This window comes from Macaca nemestrina, chromosome 16, assembly GCF_043159975.1.
Source record: "Macaca nemestrina isolate mMacNem1 chromosome 16, mMacNem.hap1, whole genome shotgun sequence".
Taxonomy (NCBI): domain Eukaryota; kingdom Metazoa; phylum Chordata; class Mammalia; order Primates; family Cercopithecidae; genus Macaca; species Macaca nemestrina.
This window is the reverse complement of record NC_092140.1, coordinates 29,662,750-29,666,757: the sequence shown is the minus strand read 5'-3', so window position 1 is coordinate 29,666,757 and position 4,008 is coordinate 29,662,750. Positions and strand designations below refer to the sequence as shown.

Here is a 4,008-nt window from a genome sequence, read left to right as displayed (position 1 = left end):
TGAACAGCTTTAAGTCAGAAATTTGAAAAGTTATAGAAAATTAAAACATTAACTGCAAATATGTAAACTATTAAAACAGATTGAAGAATATTACATTTCATAAACTCTGTGTAATAGTGTAACTGCCCAATGGGTTTACCCTGCCCGCCACCTAGACAGAGCTGATTTATCAAGACAGGGGAATTGCAATAGAGAAAGAGTGATACACACAGAGCTGGCTGGTTGTGTGGGAGACTGGAGTTTTATTATTACTCATATCAGCCTCCCAGAGCATTCGCGGAGCAGAGTTTTTAAAGACAACTTAATGGGTAGGGGAGGCCAGTGAGCCAGGAGTGCTGACTGGTCAGGTCAGAGACAAAATCACAGGGAGTCAAAGCTTTCTTGTTGTGCTGAGTCAGTTCCTGGATGGGGGCCACAAGATTAGATGAGCCAGTTTATGGATTTGGGTGATGCTAGCTAAACCATCAAGTGCAGGGTCTGCAAAGTATCTCAAGCACTGATTTATTTATTTATTTAGTTAGTTAGTTAGTTTTTTTTGCGGCGCACTTGTACTTTTATCACGGACAATGTGCCCCCATCCACATCCACAAATTAGTGCTGTCCAGGCCACACCCAGGAGCCCCTGTCCAACCACTGTCCTCCCAGGGCCTCGCCCAGGCTTCCTTCACACCGTCACTCGCTAGGACACACAGCAGCTCTTCCACTCTTACCTGAGGTTGTATTATAAAAGCACGTGCTGGTTGAAAACACTTCCAACAATGCAGAAATGAGCAAGGGGAAAGTGGAACTTGCTGTGGACACGGCCACACGACCACGCTTTTGTTCCTGTTGGGATGCCTAGGTCGGTTTCACAGGTCGCCTCGCAGTCCTGCAGGCTGAACCCGTCTATCTGGGCGCCCTGCGCTGCCTACCTCCTGGGCACTCTGGGGCGACGTGGACGGATGCGCCCTTGTCTAAGGTTCGGTGCGTGCAGTCAGGACTGCACCAACAATGTTCCGTCCATCGATGAGGGAGAGTCCTCCCCGGGAGGGGCTTCCGTGACTGCCATTCTGGGCACTTCCGGAGTTTCTGCAGGAAGTGCTGTCTTTGAGTCACTCTGTTTTGTCCCGAGGCTGCTGCGAGGAGGAGGACAGGTGAGCACATGCTGGAGGGTGGGGACGTGCGGGAAGGCTTCAGTCCAGGCACAGTCACAGGTCCCGGCTGCCCTGCTTTCCCTGGCCGGAGAAGAGCAGCCCCCAGCAGGCTGCGGGCACATTCCCGGCTCATGCAAGGCCTAGACCGCTCTGCAGGGCCCCAGCGCCCCGCCTTAATTTTCACCTTTGTTCCCTCCTGCTTTCCAGCTTTGGAGTCCTTGTTAGGAGGAACTCGAACCACAAGCTTATAAACGCGACACCTGCATTCCCTTCCAATCCTTCATGGTTTTCTTTTTTACACACAAAGCTTACAACCTTTACTTTTTCCAACTGCAAAACAGTTTTTCCAACACATTTTTAAAAACAAATTATCCTTTTATCATATGCTGAAAGCCCTACCCATAACAAGCCCACTTCTGCCTTTGACTCTGTTCACCGACCTTTCATTTACTTCCTAATCCAACGCTTTTGGTAACTTTCACTGAAGAGGTGGCTTTAACAAATACATTCTCCAGAAATCTCCAGAACCTTTGCGTGGGTCAGGGTGAAAGGTGCCGCCAGGACGTAAGCAGAACAGCTGAGTCCTCCGGGTAGGTGCCAGGTGCCATCTGCACAGGCCGCGTGTGTGGGAGACATGGAGTCAGACGCGCTTGCTGAAAATGCAGCCGCTGTCTCTGGCAGAGCACACAGGCCCCAGGGCCCTGCGGACAGGGCTGGTCCCAGCGTATCCACGCCACTTCCTGGGTTTGGGGGGTGTTACACCAGAGGCTGCCCGCAGCAGGAAGGCCACGCAGAGACCAGGGGCTCTTATTCCACTTGGCAGAGACTCCCAGGAGCCACGGGGCATCATCAGAGCCTGGGGCCCTGGCAGGGTAGCCCAAGGGCACAGCAGCTGCAGGCCCTTGGCAAGACCGGAAGACGGTGAGTGGAAAGCCGGGGCGCGTGGAGCGACCCCGAGAAGGGGCTGTTCAGCTGTGAGTCCTGCATTTGCCGTTCGTGTTTCATCCAGCAGTTTTGAAACCAGGTTTTTTTCTGGACCTCTGAGAGCTGCATCTCCCTGGCCAGCCCCTTCCGCTCCAGAGGGCCCAGGTACTGGTGGTGCCAGAAGTCGCCTTCCAAGGCGCGGACCTGCTCTGTGCTGAAAGTTGTGCGGACACGGGGCCGCCAGGAGTTTGGCTCCTTACTCAGCCCTTCACAGAACAGGGTCATGCAGCCTCTCTGTCCTGGGCCCCCACCCCAGTCCCTAACTGCAGCCGGGGTGGCTCCTCTCTCCTCTCAAGCACTAATCTTAGAAGCAGTTTAGGGTGAGTCAGACTCTTGTAGCCTCCAGCTGCATGACTCCTAAACCGTAGTTTCTAATCTTGTGGCTAATTTCTTAGTCCTACAAAGAGAGTCTGCTTCTTAGGCAAGAAGGTGGTTTGTTTTGGGAAAGGGCTGTTTCCTTTTGTTTTGGGAAAGGCTAAGTTCCTCTCAAAGTTCAGCCTATGCCCAGGAATGAACAAGAACGGGTTGGAGGTTAGAAGCAAGATGTAGTTGGTTAGGTTAGATCTCTTTCACTGTCTCGGTCATAATTTTGCAATGACGGTTTCAATGGTATATTAGTGTTCATTTTATTCTCCATTTTATTGCGTATCTACATCTGTACTTTTTTATAATACTCGAGAAAAATCTGCCTCTTTTATTAATTCTTTTCATTTTTTTTTTTCCACTGACAGCTTTGGTTTTGTTCATCTTCTCTATTGAATCTTGATTCGCTAATTTAGTAATTTATATTCTCATGTTAGTTATTTCTTCTTGCATTTATTTTGTGTTCCTTTTTCAGACAAGCTGAACATTTTGCTCACGATTTTTATCCTTTTATCCTTTACTAATGTAAATATTATATCCATAATTTTAAAAATATACCTGACACCACCTTTGCAAAATTATTGACAGTAAGAGAAGTTTGACACAGTTGACTTCATCTTGCTTCTAACCTCCCAGATGTCCTTGGTCACTCCTGGGCATACGCCAAGCTAACTTGGAGAAGAACTTATAGTTTAAGTTTAAAGCAAAGATGATAATAGCTCCTCCCAAAACTAAACTGCCTTTGTAAAATTAATGAAAGTCTACAAGGTTATGTTTATGAGAGGGGTCTGAATTCTGCTAAGATGTAGGCAGTGTACACTAATAACCTGCCATTGTTATGGTCACAAGATTTGTAACTTCCTTAATCACTCATATAGATAACATCACTATTGTAGAACCAAAGATTGGCCCTTTGAGAGTCTCTTCAGACTTTTGCATTTCTCATGACCAGTTGACTCCACTCAGCCCTGAAACTCATACCTTAACTGGTCCTGTGGCCCCCACCCAGAGGCTGACTCAGCACAGCTTTACTGCTTTCCATACCCCTCTGATTTCATCCCCAACCAATCAACATTCCCTATTCCCTAGTACTCAGCCCACCAAACTGTCCTTGAACAACTTTGAGTAGTAAGTCCATCTGCCCCCTTGGTGTCTTCATGTGAATTAAACTCTTTGTTTTCTCAGTGAAGTAATTTTGTTTGTAGGGCAAGCAGGAAAAAACCGTTCAGGCAGTTACATATCCTTTTGCTTTGTTTCAATATGTGGTATTTTCATTGACTTCCGTTTTTATGTTATGGGAGAAGTTCATTTGGAGATACATGGAAGTGAATTTAAAAATGTCACAGGTAGGAGAGTAACTTTGTATGTGATACTGACATCTAACTTAAATTGCATTGTGATTCAAACATATGACCAGTTTCACAATCATACTTTAAGTGTTAAACTTACCTTATTATCTAATACATAATCCCTTGTAACATGTTAACTTTACAGTTGTCCCTGTGTATCTGTGGGGGATTGATTATAG

General features: G+C 46.9%; 1 pseudogene; it reads right to left on the bottom strand.

Annotated features, from left to right (window-relative positions):
• Positions 1-1,628: 1,628 nt before the first annotated feature.
• LOC105481772 (homeobox protein VENTX pseudogene) lies at positions 1,629-2,342 on the bottom strand (annotated as a pseudogene).
• Positions 2,343-4,008: the final 1,666 nt, after the last annotated feature.